General features: G+C 42.2%; 1 protein-coding gene across 1 annotated transcript in view; it reads left to right on the forward strand.

The window, feature by feature from the left end:
* The first annotated feature begins 3,825 nt into the window (after positions 1 to 3,825).
* LOC141113309 (agouti-signaling protein-like) overlaps positions 3,826 to 26,722 on the forward strand; it is a 148,703-nt gene continuing 125,806 nt past the window's right edge. The window contains exon 1 of the mRNA XM_073606365.1: positions 3,826 to 4,287. The gene's annotated coding sequence lies outside the window, so the exon portion shown is untranslated. The remainder of the gene's footprint in view (positions 4,288 to 26,722) is intronic.

The raw sequence follows: 26,722 nt of genomic DNA on the forward strand, positions 1-26,722 counted from the left end.
TACCGCGTACACACGATCGGACTTTGCGGCATACTTGGTCCGGCGTACCGGATTTCGTCTGACAATTCGATCGTGTGTGGGCTCCAGCGGACTTTGTTTTCTCAAAAGTTTGACGGACTTAGATTTGAAACATGTTTCAAATCTATCCGACGGACTCAAGTCCGGTCAAAAAGTCCACTCGACTGTATGCTAGTCCGACGAACAAAAACCGACGCTAGGGCAACTATTGGCTACTGGCTATGAACTTCCTTGTTTTAGTCCAGTCGTACATCATCACGTACGAATCCGTCGGACTTTGGTTGATCGTGTGTAGGCAAGTCCGTTCATTCAGAAAGTCCGTCTTAAAGTCCGTCGAAAAGTCCGCCGGGCAAAGTATGCCGTAAAGTCCGGTCTAAAGTCTAGGATAAGGGTCTGGTATAGATGAAAGCAAACCCTGGCTGATTTAGTTACAATTAGACCAAAACAGCTGGGAGCTCTCGTTTTCCACCAATTCACCTCAATTGAATTTAGTCCTAGATAATGGACATTAATACCGATTTCTAAGACTTCGCTCCTGTTGATTTCAGTTGGATTCAGCACCCAAACTTCAGTAGAGCATGTCAAGCCCATCCCGCTACTCTTTGGCTCTTCAGCTCTACCAACAACTGCGTAACAGATTAACTTACTAGATATAAATTATATGGATTTTTTGGATATACCTTCACACTAAGTAGAACTTCATAAACCTAACAGTGATTATAGAGATTGCACATTCAGATTGTAATGTATGTGGCCAGCTTTAGATGGTTTGTAACTTAAAATTGTGTAAAACTACAATGGGGGAGACAAAAGCGACACTGACTTAAGCCGGGTACACACCATTAGTTTTTTTTCGTTCAACCCCGTTGGTTGAACAAAAAAAAACCTGTCAGCTCCAGTCGGAACTGCTGTACTAACTATGCAAGGTTATTTCTACGATCTCCCCTGCTGAGCTATTGTGTTTTTCCTACTTGAGCTCGAATCGATCCAGTGATGTGCATGAGCACAGTGGCTCCAGCTGCTGTCTCTCTCCTCATTGAACAGATTGACAGCAGCGGGAGCCATAGGCTCCCGCTGCTGTCAATCAAATCCAGTGACACGGTAGGGGGGGGGGGCTAAGTCCCGCTGTTTGTGTCAATAGACAAAGCTGCGGGACTTGGGGACAAGCTCACACAGGTGCCCCCAGGGAAAACCACTTTCCCTGGGGGCACCTTTGCAGGCTTGCTCCCGAGTCCTGCTGCTTCGTTCATTGACACATTGTGCACCCAATGAAGCGGAGGGGCCTGGAGCGTCAGCGAGGCATCGCAGAAAAGAGGATTGGGGCTGCTCTGTGGGTTTACAACCCCTTTGAAATTGGTCAGGCTTGCTTGTTACACCTTATTAGGTACAGTTTTACATTTGGATTGCAGAAAAATTAGCTTTGGACGTAAAACTGTGGCCAGGTTATGGACATTCAACTATTTTCATATTCTTCTTGAGCAGTAAATGAAAAACAAGCTGTCGCTAATCTCTGTAGCTGAGAGCACTGTGGAGCAATTCATCCCTAAGTTTATAGAAGAAGCACTGGAGGCACTTAGGTTTTTTCTTAGGTGCTCAGCATTCCTTTCCACAGCTCCTTCTCTCTGTTTACATTAGAGATTAATGGGCTGAAGGCCAGTGGCGGCAGGTGCTCAATATTTTTTTTGGGGGGGGGGCAGCAAAACAAACCTTCCTCCCTCACTCACACTGCTGCTACCGCTGCCCCCCCACGCGGGATTCGGACAGGAAGGCGGCCCTACCTTAGGAGATGACGGGGATCATGGAGGTTGAGGAGTAGAACTTCTGCTCCTCGCTCCAGCCGAGGTAGGAGCCGGGAATTTTTTTTCTGGCCAAACAGGAAGGTGGTCTGGAGACTCCCTGGCTAATCGGTTCTCAGGACCCACTTCCTGATTGGCCCGGGAGGAGAATCAGGAAGACAATAGTGAATATTAATTGATGTCACACAACTGGGTGGGCTCAGGGCGCAGTGCCCTGTGCCCCCGAGCTCACCCTTTTTTTTTTTAATCCATGCGTCTGGTGCCCTGCATATAGATTAGGGGGCCAGACGTATGGATTAGGGCCACTACGGGCCGCATTATGGGCCGCCGCTAGTGAAGGCTATCGGTGGTTAAATGATAGGAGGAAGGGGGGTAGTGGGAGCTGACAGTTTTTTGCTAGAAAATTGTGTCATGTCATCAGTATAGTAAGTAAGTGAAAATCTCTCCAATGTAAACACACAGCAAGAAAAATTGTGCTTTTTTTTTTTTCAAAGTCCAACAGAGTGTAAATAGTCAGGGAAACATCTATCTATTCACACCCCTGCAATAAATGGTTAAAAAACAGCTTCTTAGGTCTAAAAACACAGGACATGCATTATTTTTTAACATTTTTTAAAATGCTATGGTCTTACTGAATGCATTAAGAAAACATGGTTTACATACACTATATTACCAAAAGTATTGGGACGCCTGCCTTTAACTTTAATGTTATTCTAGTCTAAGTAAGGTTCATAAAGACATGGATTAGCAAGTTTGGGGTGGAGGAACTTGACTGGCCTGCACAGAGTCCTGACCTCAACCCCATAGAACACCTTTGGCGTGATTTAGAGCGGAGACTGCGAGCCAGGCCTTCTCGTCCACATCAGTGCGTGACCTAACAAATGCGCTTCTGGAAGAATGGTCAAACATTCCCCATAGACACACTCCTAAACCTTGTGGACTGAAGAGAATTACCAATAAAAGGTTTTGGTCATTTATTGGTACGAAAAGTGAAAAAGCATCCTAGAATACATATTGTTCCCAGCGATTGATTTTATATATATATATATATATATATATATATATATACATAATACAGAAATTGAATAAAAGAACAGCGATTATAGGGGAGCAGTCAAAAAGTGACATAGCTGAAGACAACTGACGCATTTCGAGGACTCGTCTTCAGAGGCAGGAAAACACTGCCTACAATATAGATGTAAATATAAGTATATCATCAACATATATACATAGTGATATTACAAAAATAGAATGCCCCGGATGGGGATTTAAAATGGATAATGAAAAGCAATGGAGAGATATGAAAGGATATCAACTGCTGCATATAAAACCAGGGATAGTTGCTGATGCCACCACCGTGAACAATTCAGCTACCAGAGGGAGGTGAAAGCCACGGGAGCCCACTCACTGAGGACTCCCATCAAGCCCATAAAACGAGAAGCTTAATTGATATTGGTGTAGTATAAGAAATCTTATCTTTAATATCTAAATCATAATTGAAATCAGAACTCTGTTTGGTTACCTTATGGAAGATCCTTTAGGTAGACATGGCCATAGACATGTCCCTGGAAATGTCCACCAGACAAGACACCCCATCAGGACCCACAAAAATAAGATCACGCACCTTCTTACCCAGCAATAAAACCATGAGAGGTATTTCAAACCTTACTTCTATCCAAAAGTAAAAAGTTATTTTGACCAGGGTTCAACTTTAGTTTAAGCATGGGCCAGCATTCATGAGCCATCCTCGTATACATTTCAAAAGCTTTCAATGAGCTGTGTATAACCACCTTATTTGTGGGTACATTGGGTTCTGTCTGCCCTGTCACAACAGCTTGACTTCAGAAAGCAGCAGTGACACAATTAAATTAACTTTACCTCTTATCATTTTCACCTTGTCCCCAGTTTATTTCACTTTTCTCCTTTCTTTGTAGTTGAGATTAGCATCTGTTCTCTGTTAATCTGCCTTGTTTTTGCAGTCCATCCAGTCAGATGTGAGCTCAGGGTATGCATTGATGATGATGTGAGAAGTGATGCAAATGACACAGGCCATCCTGTGGTCAGAAAAAAAAGAAAATGTTTTACAATGATAGGAAAATTATTTTGTTTTGAAAGACGGTCCAACAATACCTTGCGGCAAGGACCCAATGCATATTGACAGATACTTCATCTCACATCTATAGACATACCATACTTAGCCCTATTTGAGAATTAGTTTTACTTCACTGAATGCCTCTTAGCTCTTCCAAATCAGGCTTTTTCCATCTCTATTGCTGAAGAAGAAAAGCTCTTACAAGTTCCGGCCTCTGGCATGTATAAGCCTGCAAAGCAAAGAAAGTGGACTAGGAGGATTCTTCCTGGGAGAAATAAAAGTGTCAGCGTAACTTATATTCTATCAAAAATCAGGATGGCTTTAACACCAGAATTAAGAACTATTACCAGGCGGAGACGGCTCATATACTCTAGGACCTAAGTAAGTATAAAACTTTTTTAACTTATCAGTTATTTTTGAACCCTTCCCTACTGTGACAATACAGCCTGTGACTGAAGTTCTGTAAAGAAAGAAAGAAAGAAAGAAAATAAGTTAAAAAATCTAATTAAAACATGTTTATACGGTATAACTAATCAGAACTATGTATTTAATTATAAATCAACTCTTTTATTTTTTGTTATATATCTGACCTGATTAAAACATACACAATTAAAAAAGTACATGTCATAATTATACTAGTACTGTTTTTCTTGTCTTAATAAAGTTATATAATTTAAATTCCCTAATATCTTCCCATTGTTCCCTTTAATTGAATAGAAAATTATAAAATAGAAAACTTAATTTTGTGAATAAATATTTAATACAGGCAAATACATTTTTAAAAAAGTTTTTGGACAGGCAACATTTGGCATATTGTGGATTTATGTTATTACACAAAATAATTGCGCTGATTGTAATTATCACTTATTTTTAAAACAACTAATTTTGCTTTGTATTTAAAAAAAAAAAGCTATAACGAAATCAGGGGCAGACTGTAGTCTTTTAATGCTGTCATGTTTCTAAAAAAAAATACATATAATATATATATATATATATATATAATACATATATATATAAATAAAATATATATAAAATATATATATATATGTATATAATATTTATTTCTTCACTTTGTTTTTTGTTTTTAAATGTTTTAATTATTTATTTACTTTTATTGGAGTATTTTATAAGTAGCAAAGACTTTTTTTTATCAGAACACATGTGTATAAAAGTACTATTTAGATATAAAATTAGAGAAGACAAATACTACCTGTGGTAGTAACGGTTAAGTGACACAACTTTTCATAGTTAAGCTTTCTAAGATTTTCTCGTCCTGCATATGCAACCAATTATTTGTGACATATCAATCAGTTTCCATATCTCTAGCATTTACGCAGAACAGAAACCATTATCACACTGAAAACAGCTTGAACGTGAAGCCATATTTGTGAAGCGTTTTAATACGGGAAATGTTTAACACATAAAATCTTGTACAACAAAGGCAGGGATTAAAATAAGCAGCCAAGCATAAAATAATTAGCAATGGAATAGGCATATAGCAAAATAGCTGGTTCCATAACATGGAAATAGAGATGACAGGACTGAAGTTTTACTCCTTATTAAGGAAACCCACATGTGGCTGAATGCCTGGCATGACTCTATTTAAAATACAGGCAGGTCCAGTGCTGTGTACAATGATAGCAAGGACCAACTACAAAATAGTTATTCAGATCTTCAGATAGACAGGTAAGAAGCTTAAAATTGTATTTAAATGGGAATATGATAATTGCAATGCTAATTATTGGTAAAATGAATGTATTTTATTACTATTGTGTGTGTGTTAGTATATGTATATATAAATATATATACTGTATACAGATGTAAGCGCTTGCAAGTGAATATTGTTTAAACCAAATCCAGCAACATTGAAGAATTATATTATGTTATAGATCAATACATAACAATGACAAGTCTTATGCACATATTATTACAAGGGTAATTGGAATTCAGGGAATTGATTTTAACTAAAGAATTAATATTTAGATTTTTTTTTTTGCACTTTTTTAGTAACTGGATATGTAGATTGTATTGGTTTCAACTGTACTAAATGTGACTTTAAAAATATTTAGATTTTTATCACTTAGATTCGCTTATATACAGATTTACATTTATATTTCTGTTTCATTAAATGTGTATTGAAGTTTTTACAGGTTATAGTAAAACAATACAGTCAAACAAAGACAAGGGGAGTTATCACCAACAAAAGTAGAATTCTCATTAAAAAGGTTCTTGTTATTGCAAAATGTTATCAGACAGAAAGGGACAGGACTGTGAGGTTGAAAGGAGCTTTTATATGCATCAGCGAGAGATGGCCTTTAATATACCATATACCCAGATACCACGTGGTGGTAAATTCATATCTGAATTACTTAAATTGACATAAAATGATAAGGAAATTATACAATTTATAATCATATACAGTATTTATAGAAAGTTATTGTGATTTAAAATGAATCAATTATGATTTTTTTTGCATTTACATTTTTTACATTCCTTTGATTCATGTTTAAAATAATAATAACCTTAAATGTTAATTTGGCCTGGATTTTACAGTACAGCTATTGTTTAATACAGTTTACAAAAAATATCATCATGAGATATTACATTTTGCTATGGTTGTGTATCACTGCATCCTTCTCCCTTCAGATGAACAATGGGGGAAAGACAGATGACATTAAATGCTGTAATTCTCTATGCAAAGACCTTTTTGCTGCATATATACCGACTGCCAAAATGGAAACATAGAAAATCACCTGGATAAAAGCATTTTTTTCTTACATATTTCTAATAGCAGTTTATGGAAGTCCAAAGTATGTGCAGAAATACATTTTCTACATAAAGCTTCTACACTGTTAGGGCATCTCCCATCACGTATCTATTCACAAAAAAAAAAAAAAAGAAAAAGAAAAAAAAGAGTACAGTATAATCATATGCCTATAGATTAAACTTGCTGCCAAAAATGAAAGCTGTATCACTAGTGTATATTCTGTATTATACATACAATTATGAAATATTTTATTGCAAGTATAAACATTTAGCATAACTGTTGAACATACAATGCAGAGAAATCTAATATAAATTAAAATGATCAAATATAATAATAAAGATATTATTGGGAATGACTTATGTCTAGTACTGCTTAATGTTGGAATTTCATATTACTTCACCTTTTCAAAAAAAAAATTAAAACAGATTAACTTGAGCATGTTTCCTTAAAGGTTTGGCCCAGCTTTCCCAATGCTTATTTCAAATGATTGATCATATCAAGATAAACAAAAGGGTTATTTTTCAAAAAGAGAAAAGCAACTGTCCACACAGCAAGGTGAATGTTTACTAAGTTTAGTAAATATGGCAAAACTGTGATCATGTCAGCCATCTGATTATGTGCTAGCAAAAATATTTTTATTTTATTTTTATTATTTCATATTATTTTATAGCGTCGTCTCTTTACGCAGCACTTTACATATATATATATATTTTTTAGATTTTTTTTTTTATTTTAGTAAATTCATCCTCATTAAGAAAGCACAGGTAAAATGCCTGGGTAAAAATTTGCTGAACCTCTCCCATTGTTTTTATCAAAGAAATCAAAACTGACTGGCAGATTCATAAACCAGAAATACATACCTGTAAAATGCATTGGTTTACCTCACCACTGCTTAAACATAAATTGGTAACATTACAAAGGCCACGTCTACTATTAATTTTGGATTCTGTACTGAAAACCAAACCAAAAAAAAAAAAAATCTCTAAGGTATAGAAACAAATTACCCCGAATAAGCATTAAAATTAGAGTGTTAATTCTGGAAGCTTGCTTATTTCACAAGATCAAAGGTTTTTGTTATGATTAGAGTTACCCTTTGTGAAAGAATGCAAAGTAATATTGAAACTATTTTCATCTATATGTATCATTCCAGTTATTTAGTATCAGAAAACATATTTAAGGGTTGGTTTTGTTGTTTTATACCCTAATAAGACTAAGCTTAGAGATGTTTGCATTTCTGAATGTAAAGGTACTGTAAATATAAAGAAAGAACATTGTATAATTTTGCTCACTGATAAGGCTAAATTAACCTAAAATACAATGACCATGAATTATTGAAGTGAAACTTAAAAAAGAACAATTACAAGACACTTTACTAGACAGCTTACCTAAATAGAATCAGTGTGCCTGGGTGGAGAACATTTACAAAAAGCCACCTCACTATCATACGCATGGTTGCAAAACTCAGAAGAACTTCCTACAGATAGATTGAGATAGATAGATAGATAGATAGATAGATAGATAGATAGATAGATAGATAGATAGATAGATAGATAGATAGATAGATAGACAGAGAGCAGTGGTCGAAAGAACTCGGTGTGGAACTAACGGATAGACAATGGCAAAAACTTGTGTACTTGCACATAAATGCTCACTAAGCACCAGAACACAGCAAACAGCTTACAAATTGCTCACACAGTGGTATGCCACTCCTGCCAAGCTACACGATTGGTTTCCTCAATCCTCTGAACTTTGTTGGCTGGGCAATACCCCATGATATCCCAATATTGGTCCGAAGTGAAGGCAACCATTCGACACATAACAGAAACCACATTACGGTTGGACGCGGCATGTTGCTTACTCCGTGTCATCACTTTCCCACTTCAGCGATACAAGAATTCGCTATCTAAACACCTACTAAATGCAGCCAAATCTCTTGTGCCGCTGTTTTGGAAATCTACCAGAACTCCTTTAATCAGAGATTGGCTTTTTAGAATTAAAGATATTTGTGACATTGTGGAGACAATAGAACAGTCCAATGACTCAATTGAAAGATATCATAAAACATGGTCACCATGGTTTGCCTTCAGGTATTCACAAGGATATGAGGATTTGAGGGCAACCACGTCCACTTGATCTTCACACCAACACTTGTGAGTGAATACCTTACTATGCCATACCCCCTATTGGGTTAATGCAGCTGCACTTAGAGCCGAAAACTGAAAGATACCTATTATCGACTTTGTGATCAGTGGATACAGCTGGTACATATTCTCTCGATTCCCTCAACTTATTGAGAATATTAGATTTAGAATGATTCTTGGAAACAAAATACGATGTTGTCAGAGATACAGAACAAATGGATATATCTAAATATGACCACTATCTATTTTTTTTCCCACCCTATACCACTCCCATTTCCCTCTATCGCACCCCCTCCCCCCCTCTCCCTATATCCTAAATTCTTTTCTACTACCTTAACTTTTTCTGTTCTTTACATAATAAAATGTTTAACTACAATGGAAAATTAAGTACACATGACCAACTATCCAACAATAAAACACCATAGAAATGACGTCTAATATACGCTTTCATAGATTTGCATCATCTGTATATGCTTGATTCCTTATACACAATGTATACTTGTTTGTTTATTGTTTATCATTAATAAACTTTAAATGGAAAAAAAAGAACAATTACAATAAATAAAGTTGAACATCTTTCATTTTAGGTGCAGTTTGACAGGTCTGCATGCATTACTGATTTTGTATTGTGGTCCGTGATGCCAGTGGGGTGATTGCTCTCCTTTTCAAAGAAATCAAAATTAACTTACTGGTTCTTTACTACAGCATGCATTCATCATATATTTCTACAAGGGTCCATTAGTGCAGAAGTGTACAATATAGTTAGGTGTGCATCTAGAGTATCTGCTGGAGGCGCTCAGAACTTCCCCCCAAAAACATCATAAAGGGTCCAAATTTACTAAATTGGAAATTTCACAGAGTTGGTAGACATATTGCACTGGGGTCAATAGAGAAGAAAAAAAAAATAAGGTGGTTTAAAGTGATTGTAAAGGCTCATTTAAAGAAAAAAGAAAAATAACAAACATGTTATACTTTTTTTTCACAAGAAAAAATGTTTATTCAAGATATTTAACAGTACAAGCAATGCATAGACACAGTTAAATATAGTAGTATTATTACATATGTAGTCACAAGGAAGGTAATTAGTTTGTTCACATAGACAGTAGGAAGGTGTTTGAGAGCATTACATGATACTGTAGTAAAACATGTGCATAGAGGCCACAGGTTGAAGCAAATTAACCAAGGAGGTCTTGTGGGGAGAAGCACGGGGAGGGGGGGAAAGGAGGGGGGGATAAAGGGTAGATGAAAGATGAGGGGGGGGGAGACAAGGGAGGAACCACAAGTACCTTATTAGTTTAACTTAGCATAGACAATAGGTGCTTATTTAAGAGACTTTAGCCTTGGTATATAATCATGGAGCTGGTACATCAGCATTACCATGAATATCATCCACAGCCCCAGCACCCCATGCATCTATCCATCCTGACCATAGCTTGTTGAATTTTTTAGGGCAGTTACGATTAACATATGTGAGTTTGTATAATGGGAGTACAGAGTTCATTGCTAGGCACCATGAAGATACCTTAGGGGGTGAGGCATCCTTCCAGTGGAGGCATATCTCTTTCCGGGCATAAAATGTAGCATAACTCAGAAATAGTTTGGTATATTTGCCCCATACATTGGGATTGAAAATATTTAACAGCATCGCTTTGGGGTGAGCCCCCACATCCAATGAGGTAACCTAACCGAGAGTGTTAACTATTTCCAACCAATAGTCCCCGAGACGGGGGCAGGACCACACCATGTGTAGAAAGGAAGCGGACTCTAGACCACACCTGGAACAGGCCACTGGAGTGTTAGGTGCCATAATTGTCAGTCGTTTCGGGGTGTAATAGGCCCTGTGGAGGAACTTGACCTGCATAAATCGATCTCTAACTGAAATCGCATTGATAACAAAGGAGGATACACATGTTTCCCATTCATCCTCTGACAAATCAGGGATGTCTATTCTCCACTTGTCCAAAGTTTTCTCAAGTTTCTTTGTAGGGGGCATGGACAAATGGAAATATATAGAGGATAACGGTTTATCTATTAGCTTTGCGGTAAGTAGTCCCTCCACAGGGTCTGACTCTAACTTAAAGAGTGATGGAAACTGTTTCCTATAAGCATGTCGGAGCTGGTAGTATCTAATTAGCATCCATCCCGGTAGTGAATAAGCATTCTTAAGGTCAGGGAAGGTTCTTAGTTTGCCACCTACAACGATATGTTTTAACTTAACAATTCCTTTCCTTGCCCAAACTTGGGGATCAGGAACCGATTCCATGTGCGGTAGTCTAGGGTTGCCCCATAGGGGGATGTGGGGGGAGAATGTCCCTGGGGTGTTAAAGCGGGTCCTAGCTCTGTTCCAAACTGTGATTGTAGTTCTCATCAGCTCCGTAATGCCAGGGTGGGATTTCATCCCTCTGAACACCATGTTGCTGAGAGAAGAGTATGAGCCCATGATAGCAGCCTCCAAGGTCACCGCTGGGTTATCGTGTGGTTGGGAAAACCACCATCTAACCGTCACCAGGACAGCCGCCCAGAAGTAGACCTGGAAGTCCGGTAGAGACAGACTCCCCTGAGTGATAGGCAGCTGGAGGGTAGTAATGGCCAGTCTTGGGGACCTGCTGTTCCAGATAAAGGAGGATATTATACTTTTCAGTTTGGCAAAAAATGAGGCGGGGGGAATCAACGGTGAATTCCGAAAAAGGTACAAAAATGTAGGTAGGTATATCATTTTAATTAAGTTTACCCTACCCACCGGGGAGAGGGGGTGAGTTTTCCAGGCTGCACATTTCTGCGAGAGGTTTCTGAGTAGTGGCTGAAGGTTTAGCTCAAAATATGAAGACAGCAAAGCTCCAACCTTTACTCTTAAATATTTGAATTCAGTCGTCCAGTTTAGGGGGGTTCCGGTCGGTATGTTTTGACTGCATGCGTTAAGTGAAAAAAGAATTGATTTCCCCCAGTTTACCTTGATTCCTGAGAACGTGCCAAACTCGTCTATTATTTGAAGTACTGGTGGGAGGGAGGAAATGTCTTTAAGGAAGAGAAGGGTATCATCGGCATATAGGGATATTTTGTCCATTATTACCTCTACTTGGATGCCTTGTGCTGAAGGGGTGGATCTGATATGGGCAGCCATGGGTTTCATGGCCAGGGGAAACAGCCTGGGAAAGAGCGGGCAGCCCTCTCTAGTGCCCCTAGATAGAGGGAAGGGCAATGACAGTGAGTTATTGGTGCGTATGCGAGCCACGGGGTTATGGTACAACATCTGCACCCAGCTAATGAAGCGAGGGCTGAATCCAAATTTGCACAGGACAGCCCAGTGGTAGCGCCACTCGACCAAATCAAAAGCTTTTCTAGCGTCAAGAGAGGCTACCACCTCCGGACCGTCCCCGCTCGCCCTGGAAAGATGTGTAATATCAGTCCCCCTTCCTGGCATAAATCCAGACTGGTCTGGATGGACCAGTGCTGTGATTACAGTGTTCAAACGTCCAGCCAATACTTTGGCCAATAGCTTGGCATCAATGTTAAGGAGTGAAATTGGCCAATACGAAGAGCACTGATCAGGGGGCTTACCAGGTTTAAGAATGACCACAATAACCGCTTCTGCCATTGTCGGGGGCAATGAGTTCCCTTCCATGGCTTTTTGGAGCATTAATTTAAACGATGGGGGTATTTCTTCAGCGTATTATAGAATTCGGCTGGAATGCCGTCTGGACCTGGTGTTTTACTATTTTGTAAAGAGGCTACAGCCCGCTGAATTTCCTCTATTAGGATTGGGCCATCTAATACTTCCCTACATGTGGATGTCAGGCAAGGGAGCTCCACCCCGTCGAGGTATGCTGTCAGCCCCTCATCCGAGCACCCCATCCGGGAGCCATAAACAACAACAAGGAGAGGGGCGCCTCTGAATATATATCATAAACACATTTTATTAAAAACAGCAATATCCACTCACATAAAGGTAGGAGAAGTTGCATTCAGGTCAGTTGGCTGAGCTTGAAGAGATGCAGTAGAACTACAGGTCACAGCGGTTCCTGCAGGGCATGTGAAGTCCAGGGAGGAAGGATGAGCTGGTGCAGCCAGATGCAATCTCTTGCAGTTATCAGTCCAACGCATATCCTGCTGTATTATCCTGGTGGTGTCCTGGATGTCAGGATAAGGGTTCCAAGTAGAAAAAAACAGGGGAGGGGGGACGCCAGAGCAACCGTTCGGCCACGCTGCCGCTCACCACTGTATACTGAAAGCCACTAAGCTGGAACACGGCTGGCCGTGTGGAGGATCACAACGAGGCTTGGGGAGCAAACAGAGCGTGGCGCCCGGTGATGACGTCACACGTATGCGACGCGTTTCAGAATCGGCTTGCCATTGGTGGAAGAATGGCCGCATTCCTTTGTCAAGCATAGGGGATGAAAAACTTACTGGGTTTAAATAGTCTGAGGGGGGGCGGGGCCAGGAAATCCGTGATACATGCAGAATATTCATACTGGGCAGCATTTAGCAGCAGGGGGGATAAAAAAAAGGACCTTACAGCAGCATGATAAAGAAACCATTTTTACAACAGGGCACCAATAGAGGTAAAAGGGTAATCATTATAGAACAGGGTAAATAAATGAATTAAAAATAAAAATAAAAATAAAGATAAAAACGAACTTTATCAGGCATGAAAAGGAATTATATAATAAAAGTATCATGCGATAATTAAATTTAATTAAATTAAAAAACAGCTACAAAAGGAAATACATAGTCTATTAAATGAAGGATCCATATTACTTGTAAGCAGTATATAGTATACAATGTGGTATATTAGGATAATAAATTAATCTTAGACTGTGTAAGTATAAAGAATATGCAAATAAATAGGTCACAACAGTGACCTTTTAACAGAGGAATTCAAACCCCTGGTGTTCCATGAGATTATGCTACAATCAGTCATCTATGCCCAGTATCACATTTTCTATCCATAGATCACCCTGCAAGAACAGATGCAAGGTCTGGACCCCCAGAAAGGTCAAAACGTAGTATCCTGCATATCTTGTGACAAAAATAAGTGCATCGTTTGTGAAAAAACAATAAAACAGCAGGTTATAACAGAACATTCCCGACCATGCCATCCCACCACCCCGCCAACCCCGACCCAAACTCCGGGGAGGCCTAGGATCCCAACTCAGAACCAAGTCAAACACGCCTGTAATGGGGTACTGTGAGCGGAACAGCATCCACAGTTCAGCAGTCAGATGAGGAACATCTAGTCCTCTGCTGGAGATCGGATCACAAGAAGCAAGTGCAGATTCCCGGCAACAGCCGGGGTTACAATCTTGAACTTCAACATTGCAGGAACAGTTATATTTTCCCGGCCATGACCAACATAGATAGGAAGGAATAGGGGAGAAGGGAAGGGAGGGGAAGGAGGGTATGCAAAGGAACAATGAACTCCCACCTTCCCTGCTGGAACATCTCAAGGAACTATGAGATAAGGTGGGGACCAATGAAACCCCGGGCTCCCGTGTACCTTAAGTCAAGGTGACTTGAAACACATGGGGAGCCTTCTGGGCCAGGATTAATGATCAGGCCAGTGAATAAAGGAGGAACGTCTTTAAGGCACCAGTTGACCATGGCTCATTCAACTAGAAATAAATAGCTTCCCTTGTTCAGGGTAACTTATCTGCGGGGTAGCGTGTCCATCCACGTGGAGGCATCCTCAGGAGTAGTGAAGAATCGCACCGATTCACCGTCTTCCACCCACAGCCTGGCCGGAAACAGCATGCTGTACTTAATATGCTTGGCTTGGAGTCTGGCCCTCACTGCATCAAATGATTTCCGCTGTTTCTGCGTTTCCAGTGAATAATCTGGGAAGATCAGAAGTTCGGCATTTTCAAAGCGGAGTTCCCCCTGTGCCCTCGCCTCCTTCATCACCGTGTCACGATCACAAAAGTGGAGTAATTTAAAGATGAAGGTGCGGGGTGGCGCCCCCTGTGGGCCCCTGGTGGAAGGTATGCGATGTGCTCTTTCCACGGTGAAGAATGGGGAAAAATGTGCTGAAGGGAGCAGTTGTTGCAATAAACGGTCTGCAAATGCGGTGGGGTCCGCACCCTCTGCCGCCTCTGGAAGGCCCAAAACTCGCAAGTTGTTCCTTCTGTTGTGATTTTCGGTGTCCTCTGCCCTGAACTCCAGCACTTTAACTTTGGTTTGCAGCACACGTAAATCAGCCCCATGATCACGTACCATGTCTTCATTATGGGAAACCCTCTGCTCCAGCTCATGCATGCGGCCTCTCAGGGTATCAAAATCCTTCCTGATAAATTCCACGTGGGTCTGTATATGGTCCACTTTTTCAGTCAAAGAGGTTATGGCCTGCATTACAGCCTTAAAGTCTGCCGCCGGATCCGGGAGCCACTCCGGTTTGTTCAATCCGTCGGCCTGGTTCTCATCTGGGCAGGAGATTTAGGCGAGGCCGTGGCTTCGGGCTTGTCCGCGGTTCTCGGCGGTGTGGCCTTTTTCCGGGATTTTAGCTGAGATTTCCTCCTGTGCATACCCCAGGGGTGTCTCAGGAGGTAGGGGGGCACAGGAGGGTCGTTTTGTGGCCACTGCACCCCAGAAAAGAGGATTTAAAAGCCGATCTGTGGGAGCTCAGAACTTACATGTCTGCTCCCTCTGCCATCCCTGACATGCCCCCAAAACATGTTATACTTACCTCCTGTGTGCAGTTAGTTTTGCACAGAGCTGCTCTGATGCTCCTCTTCTGGGGTCCCTCTTCGCTGCTCCTAGCCCCTCCCTCCTTTGAGTGGCCCTCAGCCAGCAGCTTGCTACAGGGGGCACCCAAGCCATGTCGGAGCTCCATGTATCCAGTCAGACACGGAGCCCCAACCTGGCCCCGCCCCCTCTCTCACCTGATTGGCTGACTGACTTTGATTGACAACCGCAGGAGCCAATGACGCTGTTGCTCTGTCTCAATTAGGAAGGGTGTCCTGGATGGCTGAGGGGATCGTGGACATTGCTGGAAATAGAAGGGGCTCAGGTAGGTAATTAGGGGGGTGCTGGGGAGGCTGCTACACACCAGGGGTGGATCCAGGGGGCAATAGGGCAATCCCCCCGAGAAATTAGTTGCGGGCGGGTGGGTGAGAGAGTGGGTGACTCTGCAGGCGGGCGGGTGAGAAAGCAGATGGGCCGGGCTGCTGGGTGGCTCCGTGTGCGCTCGCGGGCCGGGCTGTCGTGCTGGCAAATCAGCGAGCCGGCGGGCGAGGGAGCAGAGAGATGACATCATCTCTCACCTCCCCACATCCGCCCTGCATCCCTGCAGTAACTTCCACCCTCACTGTACAGGCAGCGCAGGCAGCAGAGAGATTACATCATCTCTCTGCTGCATGACTCTGGTTGGGACAAAGCAAGAGACAAGCAAAACACCACCTTAGCAGGCAAGTGACAATCCGCAAGCTGTGGCAGTTGACAATCCGCAAGGTGTGGCAGCTGACACTCCACAAGGTGTGGTAGGTGACGTGGTAAGTGACAATCAGCAACTTGTGCCAGGTGATGTGGCAAGTGACAATCTGCATGTGGTGGCAGGCAAGTGACAATCCACAACGTGTGGCAGGTGACGTGGCAAGTGACAACCAGCAACAAGTGGAAGGTTACGTGGCAAGTAACAATCTGCATCTGGTGGCAGGCAAGTGACAATCCGCAATGTGCGGCAGGTGACGTGGCAAGTAATAATCCACATTTGGTGGCAGGCGACGGTGGAAAGTGACACACTCAAGCTCCCACGGGTTCTTCATTATGGTGAGTTGAACCATTTCATTTTATATTACAATGTAATAATGGAAATAATGCGCTTCAATCATCCTGACACCATAACAACCATGGTGCCAGGATCATTGAAGCGCCAACACCAGCCATTTCCCCAATAAATTGCCTGCATAAAAAAATTATTCTCTTCCGGTTCCGGCGCCACATGAGGAGGAGGTAGTAAGCTCCAGCTCCCGCAGGGCTCCTCCATAAACTGCCTTCTAAGCCGGCTACAGCTCTGAGGAGACCCCCCCCGCACTACTGACACAAAGCGGGCTCCTATGGATCGCTTTGTGGAGCGATCGTACGCCCGGGCGGTGACATCCACGATCCCCACCGGAGGAGACACAGCGGCAGACACAGCCAAGATGGCGGCCGCTCCAGGCATGGTGGAGCAGACACGCATGCAGCCTCAACAGCAGCCACAGCTCCCCTCAGCTCCAGACTTAACAGGTATGGACCCTACCTCCCCTGCTGGAATCGCACAAGCAGTAGTTACACTGCTGGGTCCCACTCTTACAGCTACTGTTGATGCAGCAGTCCATAGAGGGTTAGAGCAGCTGCACATTGACTTACAAGCACAGGCACAGAGAATTAACCAGGTGGAGGATAGAATTTCCTCCCTGGAAGATGAACTCACAGCCTCATCTGCAGCAGTGGCACGTCTCACAGCTACTAATAGGGACATTTGGGACAAACTCGACGATCTCGAAAATCGTTCGAGGAGAAATAATTTACGCATCATTGGTCTGCCTGAATCTATATCCACACCGCAGCTAACAAACATATGCGCAAAAATCATCCCAGAACAACTGGGCCTTCGCATACCGTGCACTATTGAACGCGCTCACCGCATAGGCCAATTCTCAGAAGCTCGCGCCAAACCCCGCCACGTCATCGTCAAATACCTCAACTACGCGGACAAGAACGCCATAATGCAAAAGTTTCGCAGTTCACGTTCCTTAATGGTCGATGGCGCTAAACTCCTACTCTTTGCAGATTACTCCATTGAGGTGATGAAACAACGTAAAGCGTTTTCACCAATCTGCTCCACCCTTCATCATAACCAAATCCGGTTCTCCTTAGCCTACCCAGCTGTCCTCCGCATCCAAACACATGAAGGAGAAAACCTCACGTTCCACACACCTGAAGAGGCGGAACATTACCTCGCCACCCGTGGAAATGAAATGGAACATAGCAACACTGAAGAAAACCCACAATCGTCCTCGCCATCGGCAGTAAAAGCACCACCCAGGCACCAACGCAGTCCCACTAAACCCCCATACAAGCGCAGCCGCTTTATCAACCAGGAAGATCGATCTCAAATTCGCTGAAGGACTCCAGGAACTTTAAATAATCAATCGTTCTCGCACGGATGGGTAATATTACCCCCCCTTTACCTCTAACCTGGCCTCTCCCTATTATACCTGTTAGCCTGTTTATTTGTACAGTTACATACGATTGCATTTAATCATTAGCTCAAGGTCTGGTTGTAATGCCTCTCAGCCTGATTTATAACCCCCCAGCTTCCACTTTTTGTATGCTCAAAGGGTCAACCTACTACCTTAGGTGATGTCTACGGCTATTAACCACCCACCAGTTGGGCCTTTTGATTTAGGCCCCTTTTATTTACTTTTATTTTTTCTTCACCGAGCCTATTTTATGGCACGGATACAAGCGGACATTTCCCTGACCCTCCCTCCCTGTCTAACCCCCTTCCACCAACCCCTACATACCCCCCCTCCCCCCCTTCCTTCCCCCACTCCTCTTAGCCGAAATCATGCTCATATCTGAGGAGCTAGCGGGTCGCTGAGAGGCATTATGGTTAGTGGAAACTCATGTGGAAAAAAGTGAAGTACACTGTTTGTAGTTTGTTTTGTTTTAACCGAAACGTTGTTTTAATACAGCTCTTCTCTCATTTATTAATAGCTATGCAATTCATGTTTGCCTTCCTAGTACCTTTACTTATATATAACCTACAACATTCGGGTGATTCCAGTATGGTTGACAATGTACTTACCAGGTGGCTCTCGGACAAGCCTCCTACTCATTATCTTTATTATCTCCAGTCATGTCTCTCTCAGCTGACGGGAATCACCTGAAATTTATTTCGTGGAATGTTAAGGGGCTCCGATCCCCAAATAAACGTATGTCCATTCTCAGACACCTACGGCGTCTCCGGGCAGATGTGGCTCTATTGCAGGAGACACACCTGTCCGCAGATGACTTGGTACGCCTTAAGAAAATGTGGGTGGGATCTGTATACGGATCACCTGCCATGGGCCGTAAAGCTGGTGTAGCTATTCTTATACATAAAAACCTACGACACTCCATCAGAGAAGTCAGGGCTGACTCCCTTGGCCGCAAACTGACTATACATATGACTATAGGAGACAAAGCGGTGGCTATCACCAATATCTATGCCCCCAACTCCCCAGACGTTTCCTTCTTCCAAGACATGGTACAATGGATTCTTACTGCCCCTGAGGTTTTACATTTAGTAGGCGGAGACTTTAATGCTGTCATGTCCACACTAGCAGACCGCACATATCGCCCTACACAAAGGACAGGTGCCGATTCCCCTTTGACACCCTTAATGCACTCCATTGACTCTATGCATTTTCTTGACATCTGGCGACTGAGGCACCCTACAGACAGAGAGTACACTTTTTTCTCGCCCCCACATAATACCTTCTCTCGCATAGATTACTTTTTCGCCTCCCCAGCCCTAGTTTCTGTAATAGACACCCCAGACATTTATGATGCCAGAATTTCAGATCACAGCCCCATTGCAGTTCATATGACCCAGACCACGGCCTCAACTCCTTCCCCTACATGGCGTTTCCCTTCATATTTAGCGGACAATGAAGACTTCCAACACATATTGCACCAAACATGGGAAGAATATATCTCCACAAATGGAGCACATATATCTGACCCAAACCTCTTTTGGGAAGCGGGTAAAGCCTTCCTGCGGGGTAAAATTATCTCCTACACCGTTCAATTTAAAAAGCACACCCGACAACATTATATGAAAGCAAGTGAAGACTTGCGTGTAGCCCATGAAAAACTGACACTGAACCGCACTCTAACTAACATACAGGAATGGAGGCAAGCCAAGGGCGCCTTTGATCTCTGGGCAGAGCATCACGAAGCTGCTAAAACTTCATACTCTACTCTACACTTTCACAGGTTTGGCAACAAGGCAGGCAGATTGCTTGCTAGATTATGTTCGGGACCAAGACGTCCTACACATATCCCAAACTTGAAAAATGCCTCCGGCTCGCTAGTAGCCTCGCCTGCCGAGGTTAGCAAACTACTTGCAGACTATTATACAGATTTATACCGAGCTGACCCAGCAGATCAAACTGCCACGGAAGCTCTTTTAGCCAAGATTCCTCTGCCCAGACTTCAAATGTCGCAACTGGAGGCACTAAACGCACCTATCACCCTAGAAGACATACAACACACGATCAAATCTATGGCTTCTGCCAAAGCTCCAGGTCCAGATGGATTCACTGCTGAATTCTTCAAACTCACAACTGACTTTATTCCCCACACCCTGAAGCATGTCTATGCAGCCATGTGGGATGGAGGTCCATACCTCCCCACAGGAACACAGGCCCATATCAAATTAATTGCCAAAAAGGGGAAAGATCCTCTACTCCCAGGCTCCTACCGTCCAATTTCATTAATAAATGTGGATGTAAAAATCCTATCTAAAATAGTAGCGTCACGCTTAGCTCTCCTGCTCCCGTCCCTACTACACCCAGCCCAATCTGGCTTTGTCTCAGGACGATCAGCTACACTAAACATCCGTAAAGTCTTAATGGCTCTAGAATATGCTAAAACCCACCCCGACCAAGACGTCGCAATTATGTCCCTAGATGCCGAAAAAGCCTTTGACAACATTGGGTTCTCATGGCTATTCACGGTAATGGAGAAATTCGGCTTTTCAGGACAAATCACAAAATTCCTATCATCAATGTATGCTTCCCCAACGGCGCGCCTTGTCACTCCGGACTTCATGTCAGACACCATCCCTTTAGCAAAGGGAACGCGACAGGGATGCCCACTATCCCCATTGTTATTCAACATCGCGATTGAACCCCTGTCTAGAATCCTCAACTCAACCGAGGGAGTTAGTGGTATCACTATGGGTAACCAAACACTTCGCTCTGCGCTATTTGCGGACGATATTTTATTGTTTTCTACTGACCCCGTATCAGACTTTGACAGACTGAAACAGCTCTTTGCGGCCTTCCGAGTTTGCTCGGGCTTTCGAATAAACTTTGATAAGAGTGAAATCTTAGCATTGCACCCACGCCTCTCTACTAAATGGGCACACATGTCCCCGCTGGCCATTGCATCCCAATATATTACATACTTGGGAATAAACATAGGGCGTGACCCATCCTCATTATATGTACTCAACTACCCTCCCTTGGTTACCAAAATAATCAGGGAATTGGAGGCTTGGGGTGCCCTTCCCCTCTCGCTCTTTGGGAGATGCCACCTTTTTAAAATGGTCTCGTTTGCACGTCTGCTGTATCCCATGCAGACCATACCCCTATTACTGAGGCACTCAGATGTACAGAAACTTCAGAAGGCACTGACAGCCTTCCTATGGTCGGGCAAAAAACCGCGCATTGCGCTTCAAAAATTATGTCTCCCGAAGAGCGAGGGGGGGGCAGGGCTCCCTAACATTCGCTTCTATAACTTAGCTTGTTTACTCAGACAGGGCCTAGATTGGTTAATGGGAAGTTCCAAATATTCTAATCACGACCTGGAAGATTCTATGGCTTACCCCTACAATCTTACAGGCATCCTCCACTCTAATCCTAACAACCTGCCTTGTCACCTCAAAACTAGCATACTTTTCAGAGATACTGTCATCGCCTGGAGAGAGGTCAGAAAATTACTTGGACTCCCCTCTAGCATTTCTAAACACCTGGCAATACAAGGCAACCCTATGTTCATACCTTCTACTCTACATAAAGCCTATACCCAATGGCAATCCAGAGGCCTCATAAAGATAACTTCAATGTACCAAGATAAGCCATGTTCATTCAAGCCGTACCAAACCTTGATGCGAGAATTCTCCCTGCCGACAACTCACAGCTTCTACTATCACCAACTTACGGATTTTCTGAGAACATGCTGTGCTCCTGATTCGGACCCCTTTAAACCATCCTTTATTGACAACATAATACAAAGCAAAGAATACTCTATCTCCACCATCTACTCTCATCTCATTCAACACCAATCGCGGAAATATTGCCTCGCACCCTTCCAAAAGTGGTCTCACCTCCTGGGGGATGAAGACCTACCCGACAAAATCCTTGACGGATATAGGCTCACACGTAAGCTTACAATTTCTGAGACCTGGCGTGAGACCCAATTTAAGATTATCCACAGAGCATACTTCCCTTTCCGTTTTAACAAAGAAGACCCGTCTCAAGCGCTTTGCCCATGGTGCTCGCTGCCAAGACCCACACTGCTACACAGGCTCTGGGAATGTCCTGTTGTTACCAACTATTGGAATGATGTGATTGCCTACATCAACAAAATCAGTCATATCAACCTTCACAGAGACTGCCTACTATGCCTATTCAGCATTACGCCTTCAGCCTCCTCCTCGTCCTCACTGGACTCTCCTAACATACCACACTGGGCTCATATCTGTCTTCTTGTAGCCCGCAGGACGATCATGTCCCACTGGATTACGACATCACCGCCTAGTCTATCTGCGGTTATAAAAGCTCTGACATCATTATTTTATTTGGAAAGATTGGATCTCATCACGTCAAGCCTCCGATTTACCCCACGATTTTTCAAACGATGGAGAAGGTTTCTAGAAGCCACATTTCCTCAACGGACTATCCAAGACATAATGCATCCATTTCGTTACACAGAGTGGTACCTGACAAGAGATATTTCTAACTCGCTTGGAAAACTTAAACTACCTCCAGTGTCAGACCCTTCTTCATTTAAACCACCTTAAGCTGTCTAAGCTGTCTACATCCACCTACAGCTCCTTAACATCCACCAACTTCATATATTCAGCCATGGGACTTTCTTCACCCGAACAAATTGTCTTGACCAAACCATAATGTAGGTTATTTAGTTAGACATGTTTAAAAGTTGCCTCCATTCCCTAAAGGTACAAAAGTTACGATAGACCAGATTTGGCAATTCCTGCCTAATGTTAGTGATAGGCCGGTAAGCGTGACTTGCATTTCCCCTTCCCCCTTCCTTCCCCCTTCCCTCTCCCCCTTCTTCCCTATAATTGTCTTTAGATATAATAGCCAATATGTATCAAGAACAGCTGTATATCTCTGCCTTATACTTGCATTGTAAAATGTTGTCTATGTAAATACTTTGAAAAATTCAATAAATATTTTTCAAAAAAAAAAAAAATTATTCTCTGGCAGTGCCCCTCCTGAGACTAGACTCTGGATCCGCTCCTGCTACACATAGAAGGTTTTTTATCTTAATGCATAGAATGCATAAGAAAGATAAAAAACCTTCTGCCTTTATAAGTTCTTTAGGCAGGTTAGAAAAGCTTCTTTCACTTGGTCCTGTTCTAAAAAAAAAACAGCCGTTCATTAGCATTAGTGACAGCACACAGATAGAGATCAAATACGCACTAAAAAAAGAAGACAAAAACAAATACAAGCAACACTAAATTATACACATTAACCACTTGACCCCCGGAAGACTTACCCTCCTTGATGACCAGGCCATTTTTGTAATACAGCACTGCATTACTTTAACTGATAATTGCGCGGTCATGCGATGCTGTACCCAAAGAAAATTTATGTTCTTTTTTCCCACAAATAGAGCTTTCTTTTGGTGGTTTTTGGCCACCACTGCATTTTTTTATTTTTTTGCACTATAAACAAAAAAAGACTGACAATCTTGGAAAAAAAGACAATATTTCTTACTTTCTGCTGTGAAACATATCCATTAAAGAAATTTTAAAAAATGTATTTCTTAATAAATGTATGCCAATATGTATTCTGCTACATGGTTTTGGTTAAAAAAAAAAATCCCATAAAGTGTATATTGATTGGTTTGCACAAAAGTTATAGCGTCTACAAACTATGGAATATATACTGGATTTTTTATATATATTTTTTTTTACTAGTAATGGTGGTGATCAGCGACTTATAGCAGGACTGCGATATTGCGGTGGACATTTGGACGCTAACTGACACTTTTGACACTTTTTGGGAACCAGTGACACTAATACAGTGGTCAGTGTTAAAAATATGCACTGTCACTGTACTAATGACACTCTGCTGGGAAGGGGTTAAACATCTAAGGAAAACAAAGGGTTAAATGTGTGCCTAGTCAGTGTTTTGGTGTTTTACTAGGGGAAGTAATTGATTTTATTCCCTGCTTTATTCCCTGAAAAACTATTACTTCCCCGCTGACAGAACAGGACTCTGCTTTGTTTACATAGGCAGGGCTCTGTTCTTTGTAAATTCAAAACGATCTCCGAGTGCCAGAGGTAATTCATTGGCTGGCCCCAGGTGATCGACATCTGCTGTGTTTAATCACAGCATGGCCAGGTCGCCGGCGATGCGCGCACCCCTCCCCGGAAGTACCAGATCACATACCAGGTAAGTGAACTGGTGCAAGCGAGCCACCTTATATCTATGTTATGCTACGGCTGGTAAGCTGTTAAACTATCTTAAATACTCCATAAATACTCCATCCCCAAAAACACAACCTCTAAGTAAAAGGGGAAAAAAGAGTAGGCATTCATCAACTGAGCGTGAGAATCTCTGCTTCTCAGTTTTTGACCATTTTGCTGGGACCATTAATCTGGCATCAGGCATACCACAATCGAACAGATCAACATCACCGTGTATATACTCAGTAAATTTTTTTTTTTATTATTAAAGGTTCCACAGCAGTACAAAACCTTGCATACAGAGTATGTTCAGTGGCGACCCATCCATAGGGGGTGCCTAGTCAAAAAATAAAAACATTTTAAAATGGTCCCTTTAAGAAAAAAAAATTGCACTGTGTCTGGGCGTCGGACGCAGTGCACTATGGGAAGCGCCACGTCAATGCAATCATGAGATCGCAGATGTGGCACTTCATTTGCGGGCTTGTAACCCACCTTGTGGCGCAATACAAAGCACCAAGTAGCTTCCGCCCATAAAATCACTGTGATTCTATGGGCGGGAGCATTGTTGTTCAAATCTAGAGAGGTTACGAAAGCCGGAAGTGACGTCGGCAGCTCCATTCTTCGGCCCGAGCGGAGCTGCAGGAAGGCAGAAGGTAAGAGAGCACGCCAGGCAGCCTCATGTCATGTGAACGCTTCATAAAGGCTCACTGCATCCTCCCTTTGTGCCTTTAGATCTTCAGTGCAAGCGCTGTATGGGACAAGAGAATCTGATACAATAATTTATAATAGATAATACTAAAATGTGTATTAAATATGGCTTCCTCCACCCGAGCACCCACTCATATACATCACCCAAAGAACATCCATGAAGCCATTGGCTTTCACTGCCCTAATTTATTTCTGAACAGTTGATCTCCAGCAACAGTTATCAGAAAATTAAAACTGTCTGATATTCAGTCCACTGCAAACCTCCAGAGATATCATTATAGTATATTTATTTTATATATATATATATATATATATATATATATATATATATATATATATATATGCTTTCACTACTCTATAGTACAGTATCTCACCAATGCCATTCTGTACAGGACACAGGTGTGATTCGCACCACATGCCTGTGCACATCACATGTGATGTCTGTGCAGTGCGAATTCAGTCATACAGTTTGTATGGCTAAAATCTCATTTGGACCAAAATGGTGCAGGACCCTTTTTTTGTCCACACTGGAATCGGATCACGTATTCAGACCCATGCAATCCGATTCCATCAGATTTCACAGTTCATACTGCGTTCTGTGAACCGATTGCCACCCGCAGCGATTTGCAGAGAGCAGTGTAAACTGCCTGTGAGTCAGATGCGATGTGGGAACCCGCACAGGAATCGCTGTGGTTCCTGCATCGCACCGAGGTGAGCCAAGCCTAAAACTGATCTGAAAAAAGATTGGATCGCTTACTTTTTCGTTACTTTTTAGCGATAGAATTCTTAATTTTTTTTATTTATGAGTGGCAGTACTGCTGCAAAAGGTAGATTTTGTAATTTTTCAGTTGGTTTGCGCCGATCTGTGAGGCTGTGCTATATACCATGATCTGCGAGGCTGAGCTATATACTCTGTCCTGTGATGCTGAGATATATAATCTGTCCTGTGATGCTGGGACTGTATACTCTGTCCTGTGATCTGAGCTGTATACTCCTGACACTATGGGTGGAAGCAAGTGCAATACAGGTGACGGAGTGGGTGGATTCTATAAGGGGTGTGGTTTATGAAAAGTGGGAGGGGTCAAAAACGATGGGCGGGGTCTGGCGCCCCCCCCCTCCAAAAACTGAGTATGTTGATGCTTTTCAGCCCGGGTGGCCTTCAGTCATACCAGATTCAAATTCAAAAGCAAGTAGGGTGGGACTACATGTGTCTCAATGGAGTGAAATAATGATTTATAACACAGTTTTTTTTTTTAAATATAGAAAAAACTTTATTTGCCATCCATGCCATTCATGTGATATGCCTGGTTTAGTCATACCAGGCATACCACACCATGATTTACTAAAATCAATCATGATTTGCATAGTTATACACAATAAATATAGAAGCATTTTACTTTTGTAAGTTAACCACTTGCTTACTGGGCACTTAAACCCCCCTCCTGCCCAGACCAATTTTCAGCTTTCAGCGCTGTCACACTTTGAATGACAATTACTCAGTCATGCAACACTGTACCCAAATGAATTTTTTGTCCTTTTTTTCATACAAATAGAGCTTTCTTTTGGTGGTATTTGATCACCTCTGGGTTTTTTATTTTTTGCGCTATAAATGAAAAAAGACCGAAAATTTTGAAAAAAAACGCATTTTTCTTAGTTTCTGTGATAAAATTTTGCAAATTAGTAATTTTTCTTCATAAATTTTGGCCACAATTTATACTGCTACATATCTTTAGTAAAAATAACCCAAATTAGTGAATATTATTTGGTCTCTGTGAAAGTTAGAGAGTTTACAAG

This window comes from Aquarana catesbeiana, linkage group LG12 (genome assembly GCF_042186555.1).
Source record: "Aquarana catesbeiana isolate 2022-GZ linkage group LG12, ASM4218655v1, whole genome shotgun sequence".
Lineage (NCBI taxonomy): Eukaryota > Metazoa > Chordata > Amphibia > Anura > Ranidae > Aquarana > Aquarana catesbeiana.